Below are 13,041 nucleotides of genomic sequence, written 5' to 3'. Positions count from 1 at the left end.
ATCTAATATCTAATAGTTTATTTATAAAAGAAAGAAAGGTGAATTAAAAATTTGGCTAAAGGAATCAAATACATACAATAAATGCAAAATTACTGGATCAAGCTTGTAGCAGTGATGGAATAAACTGCTGGCTTAAGTCAAGTCTCTGGTTGCTTCCAAATCATTGGAAGTTCCTCAGTCCTTTGTTAGAATGCTCCCATTAGTATAAGTTCATAGTCCAGAGGACTGAGCAGGGAAACGGCAAAATGGAGGGGTTTCCAGGGCCTTTTACAGCCTCTGCCAAGTGAAGGGTAACCCATTGTTCTCACGGCGGAAAATTACAGGGAACAAGATGGTATTTGGAGTCACATGAGCAAGTCATATGTCCATGAATGCTTCACTTAGTCACCCATACTCTAGTTAGAACGGTCACAGGAAAGTCCATCAAGTGTAGATAGGTGTCTCCCATGGTCCATTGTGAGTTAAGTCTTCATTGATGAGCCATTTAACTTGAACAGTCCCTTTAAGATGTGCAGGCTAAAAACCTTGTGGGTGTTACCACAGGAGCAAACATTTGAAATCCAGTTATAGAGCCAATACTCAGAATTTCAAATACAAAAATGATACATGTATACAAATAGCATAATCATAATCATAACCTTTCCATAGACACCTTACTTGAGACTTCGTATAAGATTTGTTGCAATTATACCACAGTGGTAGCAACAATGATCTACATGGTCATTTTAATCAGATAATTAATTTAATCAGGAATTAACAGAACAGTGCACTTATCAAGTGATCCATCCACGGTCGTCCGGGCCTAGTATCTGGCAGGCAGAGGTTTAGGTAAACCCAGAGCATTGGGCTGCATCTCTGACCATCCTGGCTAATCTTGACCTATCCTCCATGAACTTATCTAGTTCTTTTTTGAACCCTGTTAGAGTTTTGATCTTCACAACATCCTCTGGCAAAGAGTTCCACAGGTTGACTGTGTGCTGTGTGAAGTACTTCCTTGTGTTTATTTTAAACCTGCTGCCTACTAAATTTCATTGGGTGACCCTGGTTCTTATGTTATGTGAAGGGCTAAATAACACTTCCTTATTCACTTTCTTCACACGAGTCATGATTTTATAGACCTCTGTCATATCCCCCCTTAATTGTCTCTTTTCCCAGCTGAACAGTCTCAGTCTTTTTAATCTTTCTCCTCATATGGAAGCTATTCCGTACACCTAATAATTTTTGCTGCCCTGCTTTGTACCTTTTCCAATTCTAGTATATCTTTTTTTTAAGATGGAGCAACCAAAACAGCACACAGTGTTCATGGTGTGGGCGTGCCATGATTTTATATAGTGGCGTTATGATATTTACTGTCTTATTATCTGTCCCTTTCCTAATGGTTCCTAAACATTCTGTTCATTTTTTTTGGACTCCCACTGCACATTGAGCAAGTGTGTTTAGAGAACTATACACAATAATTCAAAGGTCTCTTTCTTGAGTGGGAATAGCTAACACAGACCCCATCATTTTGTATACATAGTTGGGATTCAATTTTCCAATGTGCATTACTTTGCATTTATCACCATTGAATTCAATGTGCCATTTTATTGCCCACCCACCCAGTTCTGGGAGTTCTCTTTTATAACTCTTCGCAGTCTGCTGTGGACTTAACTATCTTGAGAAATGTTGTATTATGTGCAAACTTTCTACAGATCATTTATGAATATTTTGAACAGCACAGATCCAAGTACAGATCCTTGGGGAACACTGCTATTTACTCCATTCTGAAAACTGACCTTTTATTCCTACCCTTTTGTTTCCTGTCGTAAATAGTTACTGAGCCATGAGAGGGCCTTCCCTCTTATCTCATGATTGTTTACTTTGCTTAAGAGCCTTTGGGACCTTGTCAAAGGCTTTCTGGAAGTCTAAGTACACTATAGGGACCTTGTCAAAGGCTTTCTGGAAGTCTAAGTACACTATAGGGACCTTGTCAAAGGCTTTCTGGAAGTCTAAGTACACTATATCCACTGAATCACCCTTGCCCATGTGTTTGTTGACCCCCTTTATAAGTCAACACGACTGGGTACTCTATAGGTGCGAGAAACCTGGGAAGTAGTAACATTGAGAGAACAAGGAATAATAGATGCTAATATATTATGGTAGTAAAATAAAAATGGGGAAAGCCAGTGCAGTTGTGGGATGACCATGGAGCCCAGAAATTATAGCCTCCTTATCCTTTGTACCGTTTCTGGGGTGATCACACTAGGAAGAGTGGGCTCAGTGCTGGGCACCACTTAGCTACAAGAGTGACCAATTAGAGCAAGGTAGGAAAAGAGCAGCAGAGCAGATTAGGGTGATTGAGAGGTTGATTTATGTAGGAAGATTTATAGAGTTAAGTATTCATAATATGGCTAAGTGACAAACTAGGGTGGGAGGAGCAGATTTAACAGCCCACAAATATCTGAAGGGTATTAACACTATGGAAAGAGAGAGAGAACTTATTTAGGTCTGAGTCCATCAAAGTACATAGGCATTTAGTGTGTGTTTAAGTGCTTTCTAAATCATAGCCTTCATGTGGTACTCAGGGATATAACTAAGAGTTATCAGATAAACTAAAAAATTAGGCTCAGTATCAGGCAAAACTTCCAAACAGTAAGTTGTTTGAAGCTGTGGAATAGTCTCCCAAGTAATGTGATGGAGTCTGTTTGCATAGGACTTTTAAAACTAGACTGGACAAAAAAACACAAGCAAATACACAATATGGAACAATCCTGTATTGGCTTGGACATAGAGAATTACAGAGCTCAACTAATTAAGATACATTACGCAATTTTAAGTTACAATACACCAGTTCCACTGCCACTGTACATGTAAGGATCAATTAGGATGAACTTCCACCCAACTTTTGATCTTTACAGGTGGATTTATATGATGATTTCCCAAGTGAGCCAAATACGCAGAAGCAAAATACAACAGATGTTTGCCAAGTTAAGACACTCAAGTTATTATTAGCTCTAATTAGCGTTTCTGCAAACTATAATAATTCTTAAAACTGCAGCTGACAGACCCTGAAAAAGGCATGAAATTATTTCCTGACTTTGAAAGAAACATGAAAGAAAAATCAAAGAAACTTCCAATCTGTTCTGCACAAGGGAATGACCCAGTGATCTGTGCAAGTTGAGGGGCAAATGCATCAGCAGCAACTGAAAAGCAAGTTTTAATTCATAGATCCAAATGGTCATTACAGCGATGAACAAAATCCAGCTCTATTATGCATGAACTTGAACAATTATAAGAAAGGGAGAAAAAGAGTGAAAATGAGGTGAGGAAAGGGCAGGAAAAAAAAAATCATTGATGTGAATGGCACAGAATATCTTCAAGGATTATATCATTACCGTGGATTCATTAAAATCAGAAAATCAATTGCAAATTCTAATTAAGTTGATCCATGTTTTGCTTGTCTGATGTTGCTCTTCCATATTTAAAATATGTATTTTTAATATATGCACTGATGTTAAGTACCCTTTGGAAGCAAGAAAGGGAAATATTTTCTCAGTCTTTTCATCCTCCATTGAACACCTGCACATGGCTTATTATAGGGTCATTCATGTCGATTTTAGTTCATGAAAAAAAGGTACGACAACTTTGCCAATAACATGCACAAGATATATGATGATATAGTAGGTTATTCATGTTTTATTTGCATGTGTTCAAGACTGCTGCATTGTGCAGTTGATCACACATTTGTATTGGGACCTCCAATCTAGCAACTTTTGAGGTCTCTGCAGCTCACAGCCCTATTATATATAGGTATGTATATGATCCTGATCACAACAGTATCTATGTCTCTCACACCTACTGTGTGAAAACCAAGAATCTGTTTTGCAAAAAAAAAAAAAAAAAAAAAAAATTAATAGTTTTGAGATTTGTTTTCATTCCACACTGGAACAAAAGAAAAAACTTACAAGTTCTAGCATAAAAAATAAAGATGCCTCCCTTCCCCCGTGTATAACAACCAATATTTCAGTGGTCAGGGCACTTGCCTGAGATGTGGAAAACCAGGTTCAAGTCCCTGCTTTGCCCAATTCAGAATTGGGACTTGAATCTGGGTCTCCCACATAAAAGGCGAGGCCCTAATCACCAGGCTATTGGCCATTACTGGCCCAGGCAGGGTTCCCAGATATTCCATCTTAGACCTGAAAAAACTTCCTAACAAATTTTTTGTCAAAACTGATACATTTCTGGAAAAAAAAAATCAGTTTTGTACTTTCCAACAAATATTGTTTGGTTGAAAATTCCTAACCAGCTTAACTCACTGCGTCGTCCTTAACGTGTTGATCCTCACAATACCCTCATGAGGTAGAGCAGTGATATTATATCCACTTTGCAGATGGGGAAATGAGGCATGGAGGGGCTAAATTACTTGCCCAAGTGACACATCAGAAGCCTGTATCAGAGTAGGGAATTAAATCCAGGTCTCCTAAAACTCTGGCCAGTGTCCTAAGTCCAGGAGGGCCGGGAAAGAAAGAAGGCCTCTCCACCCCTCTCATATTGTCTTCCATCCTGCTATCTCACTGGTTTCCACCTTCATCTCCTTCTATTCTACACTGCTGTTCTTCCCCCGTAATACCCTGTCCTTCCCACCAACTGTTTGCATCAGCTGCCTTTACTTCTGTTCCATACTGCATGCTGAAGTTATCTTTACAGGGGGAAGGTATGATTTCTGCTTTGCCTAGAGGAAGCTATTTTAAAAAAAACCTGCACTATTCCAGGGTATTGCAAACAAATTATTAGCCTGACAACTCTAAAATTTGGTAATATTAATTAGAAAGGCAGAGATTCTTGTAATGAGGTGCATAATATGTCTGTGGTGTAAAATACAATTTCTAACACAGAGATTACCTTCTGCAGCCTATTGCACATGTGGTAGATTGTTTATTTCCCTGGGTAGGTTTTCTGCCTAAAAACTGCATTTAGGGATGAACTAAATCAGTTTTAGAAACATCTGAGCATTCTTTGAAACCAGCAGCAACGCGTCGAAGTGGTTATCAGAAAAGGAAACAGGATGATCAACCATGGAGGAAGTTTCTGATAATTATCTGTGCAAATATACATCTCCTGAGTAAGGTAATATGGTATCTGATGGCAGGCAGTGTGCCCTTCGGGAAGAGCACTGGACTGGGATTCAGGAGACTCGGGTTCTATGCCCAGCTGGCCTGGCTGAGTGACCTTGGCCAAACCATTTCACCACTCTGTGCATTAGTTTCCCCATATTTCAATAGAAGTCATTATACTGACTTTTTTTTTATATAAAGCATTTTGACATGTACAGCTGAAAAGCATTATACAAGAGCTAAGCATTGTCATCTCTCTGTGCGTAGGGCTTTCTGCCTGCTTTACTGCAGGGTATCTAAAATATACCAGTTTGGGTGCAGTGAGTTACCTCTGCTCAACAAAGCCACCACAGTTCAGCCTACATACAAGCAACTTTCTATATTTAACCTTTTTTACAGCTATCCTCCTTCCCTGGTAAAGCAAAAAAAAAAAAAGGAAAGGAAAAGAGGCTGTAAACCTATCTAGTGACTGGAAAACCATACCAACCCCCTTCTCTCTCACTCAGCTCTACCTCCTTATCTACTCACATCTGAATCCAATTCAAAATTGCCCTGGTAGTTTTTAAGCCTCTCTGAATGTATGCCTGGCTGACACCTCTTGTATCCATCTACCTAGTATTCTCCCTGTGCATTCTGCTCCTTCATTCTTGTCTTCCTCTGCCCCCTCTCCACAGCTGAGGATTTCTCTTCACTTGTACTCCTCTCTTGAGCCACCAAGTCATCTTTAATTTTCACTCTAAAACCTCCCTGCTTTGAACAAATTTGGCTTCTGGACAGTACAATTTACTGAAAATAGCTGGAAGTACATAACATCTATCTGGCAGGAAATATAGTATAATAGTTAGCTGGAAGCAATTCTTCCCTCAGTGAAGAATGAATGGGAGACTTAATATGATATGCCTTTAACACTTTGGCTATTGGCAGATAAAATCCATACCATGCTTGTTGCAGTTGTATTAACACAGGGTCCTAGCTCCATCTTCTAAATGGTGTTATTTTATTTTGCAGATGCATCGTGTTAAATTTCTCATTTTACACATGTACTGATGGATTTACATACATAAGATTTCTTGTAGGAATTAGCTTAAAAGGTCATCCATAACTTAGCACGTTGGGTAGTATAAAGTCCATGCTCAGTTTCCTGCCTTCCATTAAAACTGTATTGGGTTCCATTTGAAACCAAACCAATGTGGGAGCCAGAAGAGAGATTTCCATGCTACATGTTTCCACCAGCTGCAGCCTGTGGTAGGTTAGCAACATCAGAATAAGAAATAGAGATGTTAGCATTGCTAGACCACCACTTGTCTTTTTAGCCCTACCAGTTCCTGACCCACGCTGTAAGAGTGAAGAGGAGAATGTATGGCCTGTCCTCAGAAACGTCTTCAGGTGTATTTATTTTTGTTGCTTTTTGTTTTTAATAAAGAAATACAGTCACAGTTGATTCACACTTCACATTTAGGGTTTACAGATAAAAAAGCAAGCAGGAGAAGGTGGGTTTATGAGAACTATGACTAATTTGATATTTCATTTCAAATGACTTTGTCCCCCTTAAATATTTTCCTGCAATAAGGTGAAGCTAAACACAATAGGATTATACTAGTGCATGAGAACTGTAAGAAATGCAAACAAAATTAGGTTTCAACATTTCTTTAAACTTGAGTAGTTTTTGGTGGTAACACACAGGTAGGACTTAAAAAAATGTGATTTTTTAATCTCGATAATGCCGCTTTTAAATCCACCTGCATTTCCGATAAGCCTACTAGCTGATCGTGTAGTGTGATTAGTACACTGCTGCTAGTAGCTTTTTTATTAGATAATCTACAAGAGATATGTCCTCTGAAAGGGGGAAAAATCATAAATAATCAGCAATTTCCATGCTCTGTTATGCTACAGCTCTCTGTAGTCTATGCAAAACAATAGTGTGTTAAGGTAATATTAAGGCTAAGAAATCAAGTACTCAAAAGAGGGGAAATGAATAATTGTATGTGAAAGCTCAACCATAAAACTTCACCCTTGACCCAATTCACTGTTGACCAGTACCTGGTATATTCATTAATACCCATATAAAATGGGTGTAAATACTATCAACCAAGGAAGATCATGTTTTATGCAGACAGTTGGCATGGCTTAAATGATATAAGTGTGTGGCAATGATGAATTAGGTCCATTGTGTTTATAAAATATGATCTCTCTTTCTACCTTATATGCATGTATATTGACTGAACAGAAAACACTTGACATTAAAGTTAGCTACGTATGTGTCCTCGTTGTTTTTCATTGTAAGTCAAGCAAAGGAACCTAAAGGAAAATCCTGCTGTGTACTCAAGAGGAAAATACAAATAATAACTTGCTGAAAGTTGTCCAGAATAGCATTCCTTTTCCATTTCCTCAGAAGCTCCATGATAAATAGATTTGCCTGAATTAAGGTGGCTTGTATCATTGCAATCAGAGATGCCAAAGGCATGGAGTTTGATCTCTTGCTTCTAAAGATAAAGCAACATGAAGGTGGGTTTTGGTTGCGGGGCGGGGGAGGGGGGGAAGAGAGGGAGGGTTTTTTAAAACACACACACACGAGAGAGAGAGAGAGAGAGAGACAGAGAGAGAGAGAGAGAAAAGGATGAAAAGCAACACCGTGGGAGGCTAAAAGGATTTTACGATAATATAATCCAAACACGCATTCTTTAAAAAAGGAAAAACAGAGCAGGAGGGATGGTTTTATTACCTCAAATCTCTCAATTCTGACTAATTAAAAATGAAAAGCATTTTTAATGTTTTCACTGAACTGTGTTATGTTGATATCACCACAGACAGATTATTTTTGTATCTCATAAAGGTCTGATTTGACACAAAGAAAATTAACAAGCTTTTTTTTAAAAAAATCCCATTTGGCTTTCCATTTTATATGGTACACCCAATTCTAACATTGGCCTCCATATGAACAACAAGGATTTCTATACAGCATATGCATCTCACAGTATTTTTTACTCAACATTTTGTATTCAATTGTAATACATAAAAGCATGCAGTACCATCCACAAGGATAAGAGGTAGGATTTCCCTCCCCACCAGCTCTAAGTACTGCCACTGCACCAATTGACCAGAAGCTTCATTTCCGTGGGTTAGAGTCGTTTGCCTCTTTCAATCAGATTTAGACCAGAGTTTGGATAGTAGAAAAGATGAAACTATTGTCTAATCAGGTTTGCCAAATCCTATATTTTAGCCACAACTGTAAGAAGGGCTGTGGTACACCTAAAGTCTCTGGCTAAATGAAGGAGTAGATCAGGTACAACAAATAAACATAATTCTTTTGGACAATATTCACAATCCCCTTCTTATTCATTCTTGTGAAAAGTTGTGAAAGCAAAATTTGGCTCACAAGAATGTTCGCAGAAAGGAAGCATTAGGAATACTTTCCAAATACACATTCACAAAGAAAATTTACAACACAGCAACATGCAATCTCTTAGTGGTGGTTTGGAATCATCCAGTCTGGGAGCAGAAACAAAACCATATGAAAACAATCATGCAGCACAGAAAATAAATTATGACTATAAAATACTCTAAGCAATAGTTTGTGTGAAGTTAGGTAGCAACACATAGGTTGCAATACATTCACATATACCAGTCATCTAATGATGTCAACTAAACATGTTATTGCAAGTCCAAGTCAGGTTCACAGATAATAGAAAAGGGGGCTAAATTAATCAAATAAGGTGTTTGCTGCAAATACTTTTCCCATTTATTTGGCAAAGAAAAACACAGTATGAACAGCTGTCAAAAGGACAATCAACCAGGAATTAGTTATACATAATTTGCAAGACAGTTCTACCTGCACACAATAATGATGCCTGCTAGTGTCACTACATTTCAGATTTATTTCCATTTGCATTATTGGCCCTGAACTATAATTTATGACAGTAGCTAAAGGTCAGATTGAACAGCCAGGCAAGATCCTCTGTTCTGAAGGGACCACCCAGAAATGGAGTATAACGCTAATCTCTTCTCAAGGGGTTGGGGTGAGAGTTTGGGGTTCTGTATCTTGTCTTCCAATAGAACTTTAATGGTCTTCCAACAAGAAAGAGATCTGCTGGGAGAAAGGGAAGTGGTATGAGCCCAAAGAAGGCATGTCACAGAAGCCACAGAAATTCAAAGGAAGAAGGGGTTCATTTGTGAGGTTTTGATGTAAGGGGTGGGGTGGGGGTTCCCCCTGGGCCTAGTGGAAAAGCAAAAGATATAGATAAGCAACAGCAGTGCAAGTAGAGCACTACGGTAGCCACACCAGCAAAATATTTATAGCTGGTACGGTGTTCTGGAAAGATACAGGAGGAGCAGAAGGTGGAGCCACTGGGTGGTCCCATAGCGGCAACTCCTCTGGCACAGCTGTACTGCCCCCAGACCTTCCACGCAGGCTCTCCGCCGTCTGTACAGCGGCCCTGCCGGAGGACAGGGCTGGACGAGGTACAGCCGCAGTGCAGGAGCTGCTGGCATGGGGCTGCCCAATGTTTTGCAACTTTCCTTGCTGCAGTTCCCGGGAGGGGAAAGAAGCAAAACCCGCAGCCCTGCTCCCTACCCTTCCAGGAGCTGCATCTCCTCCAGCTCCACCCGTGCAGCAGCAGCGCCGCCGGTGGACCGGGCTGGGAGCGGTCCAGCTGCCGCAGAAGCTGCCAGGATTCTGCTCCCTTCCCTGCTGAGGTTCCCAGGAGAGCAATGAACCTGGAAACCACAGCGGGGGAAAGGAGCCGAACATGGAGCCACCGGGCGGCCCCATGCCGGCAGCTCCTCCAGGGCGGCTGGACTACCCCCAGCCCTGTCCTAAATTGGTTAGTCTCTAAGGTGTCACAAGTACTCCTTTTCTTTTTGCGAATACAGACTAACACGGCTGCTACTCTGAAACCTGTCATTGATAGGAAGGGCTCCTTGCAATTACAGTCTTGATTTTGGGGGGAGAAGATTTTCAGTCTTGCTTCTCTACAGAAAAAGAAATCTTAAATCCAGCAGAGAAGTAATTTTATTAGAAACCCCAACTTTTTCTTTCCCTTCCCACCACACCTATCAATCTTGGATATCTGCCTTTACAAAAATAAATCTGGAACCCTACTGGAGATGTCCTGAGATATATTGCAGTGCTCTAAATACTTCACTGCAAATTAATCTAAAGCATAAAAGTGATGGATTCTTCACCCGAATCTGAAAGATTTAGCATATATTTAGCATGGATATGAGGGAAGAAGAGCTGAGCACAATCAATGAAAGTTTACACATCAACATTCTCTTGCTATGCACTCCAACACAGTAATTTTACTATCTGAGATGCATGTTTAAGCATGCATAATTTCACAGATTAAACCCACAGGCTTTTAGTTTCCCTGTGTCTAATAAACATGATCTATGCAGAATTGATTCTGCTTGCCCTGTTTCCAGATGCAAATGTTTTTTATCTAATTTTCTAAGATGTCTGTTTGAGGTCTGGGTTGTACTCTGCTGTGGGAGATGTGAATATTCAGCATTTATATGGGATGGTGGGGGGGGCTAAAAGATAAATCATATCTCAATATGATGTGTTTTCTCTCAAAGTGCAAATAGGGGAAAAAAACTGACTGAGGAAACCATTCACAGCTGATTTTTCTAAGCATTGGGCACAAACAAAAATTTCACTTTCATCTTTCCTCCAGGCCCACATCCTGAAAAGTACTGAAGGCTTCTTCTGAAGTGCTAGGTGCCTGGGGAGGTGAGGCCGCTCTGCAGCTTCCATTTCCTCAGTCTGGTTCCATGAACTACAACTATGCAACAAACAAATTTAAGCCCTAGTCAATCTGACCCAGATAGTCTGAGTTCAGGCTGCATTTCACCATGTGTTTTGGTGACAGAAAAACCACACCAAAGTTGTATCGCTCATCAGTGGTGCAAGTGGAACCCATTTCTTACCAGTACGGGGCGGGGACGCACGTGACTGTCCATAGGACTCCTCCCCCACTCCATCCCCAGCCCAGGGTGCCCACGCTCTCCCCCAGTCCCCTCCCCATGATCCATCCCCTTACCTGGGGGCTGGGAGGAGAGTAGCTCTGTCCTCCTCCCGCTGCACCGAAGACTTCAGAACTGCAGTGAAAGGAGCAGACCGTGGGGGCTGCTGAGCAGCCCCATGCCCTCAGTGCCTCCGGCGCGGCTGTACTGCCCCAGCCTTTCTGTGCAGGGTCTCCTCCATCTGTAAGAGCAGGCCCACCAGAGGACAGGGCCGGGGGGTAGTACAGCCCGGTGGCTCCATGTTCGGCTCCTTTCCCCCGCTGCGGTTTCCAGGTTCATTGCTCTCCCGGGAACCTCAGCAGGGAAAGGAGCAGAATCCTGGCAGCTTCTGCGGCAGCTGGACCACTCCCAGCCCAGCCCTCCGGCGGCGCTGCTGCTCTGCACGGGTGGAGCTGGAGGAGATGCAGCTCCTGGAAGGGTAGGGAGCAGGGCTGCGGGTTCTGCTTCTTTCCCTTCCCGGGAACTGCAGCGAGGAAAGTTTAACAAGAACGTCTGAGGAACAGTGGGGGGAAAGGGGGTAGGAAAAAACAAGGGGAAATACATTGCATAATGACTTAGCCTCTCCCAGTCTCTATTCAAGCCTAAGTTAATTGTATCCAATTTGCAAATGAATTCCAATTCAGCAGTCTCTCGCTGAACTATGGTTCTGAAGTTTTTCTGTTGTAATATCACAACTTTCATGTCTGTAATCGCATGACCAGAGAGATTGAAGTGTTCTCCTACTGGTTTATGAATGTTATAATTCTTGACATCTGATTTGCGTCCATTTATTCTTTTATGTAGAGACTGTCCAGTTTGACCAATGTACATGGCAGAGGGGCATTGCTTGCACATGATGGCATATATCACATTGGTAGATGTGCAGGTGAACGAGCCTCTGATAGTGTGGCTGATGTTATTAGGCCCTGTGATGGTGTCCCCTGAATAGATATGTGGGCACAGTTGGCAACAGGCTTTGTTGCAAGGATAGGTTCACGGGTTAGTGATTCTGTTATGTGGTATGTAGTTGCTGGTGAGTATTTGCTTCAGGTTGGGGAGCTGTCTGTAAGCAAGGACTGGCCTGTCTCCCAAGATCTGTGAGAGTGATGGGTCGTCCTTCAGGATAGGTTGTAGATCCTTGATAATGCATTGGAGAGGTTTTAGTTGGGGGCTGAAGGTGACGGCTAGTGGCGTTCTGTTATTTTCTTTGTTAGGACTGTCCTGTAGTAGGTGACTTCTGGGTACTCTTCCGGCTCTGTCAATCTGATTTGTGCTGGAAATAGCCCACCTTGATTATCATACACATTGTAAGGAGAGTGATCACTTTAGATAAGCTATTAGAAGCAAGAGAGTGGGGTGGGAGGAGAGAAAACCTTTTGAAGTGATAAACACCCATTTTTTCATGGTCTGTGTGTATAAAAAATCCTCACTGCATTTTCCACTTTATGCATCCGATAAAGTGAGCTGTAGCTCACGAAAGCTTATGCTCAAATAAATTGGTTAGTCTCTAAGGTGCCATAAGTACTCCCTTCCTATCAAGGTACTCAAAATTTGGAGTGAAATCCTGGCCCCACTGAAGCCATTGAGAGTTTTCCCATTAACTTGAAGAGGTGCAGGATTTCTCCTTTGGTGTTTAAACTGATATAGGCGAGGTCTACACTACATAGAACCCATGTTGGCCTCCTAATGTAGACCCACTGTATGCCAATATAAGGAGTTTGTCAGCAGGTGTAGGAACTTCACCTTCCCAGACAACAAGAAAAGGAGGACTTGTGGCACCTTAGAGACTAACGAATTTATTTGAGCATGAGCTTTCGTGAGCTACAGCTCACTTCATCAGATGCATACCGTGGAAACTGCAGCAGACTCTATATATACACAGAGAATATGAAACAATACCTCCTCCCACCCCACTGTCCTGCTGGTAATAGCTTATCTAAAAGCCATT

The sequence above is a fragment of the Eretmochelys imbricata genome, chromosome 7, assembly GCF_965152235.1.
Source record: "Eretmochelys imbricata isolate rEreImb1 chromosome 7, rEreImb1.hap1, whole genome shotgun sequence".
Classification (NCBI taxonomy): Eukaryota; Metazoa; Chordata; order Testudines; family Cheloniidae; genus Eretmochelys; species Eretmochelys imbricata.
Note: the sequence above shows the minus strand (reverse complement) of the source record.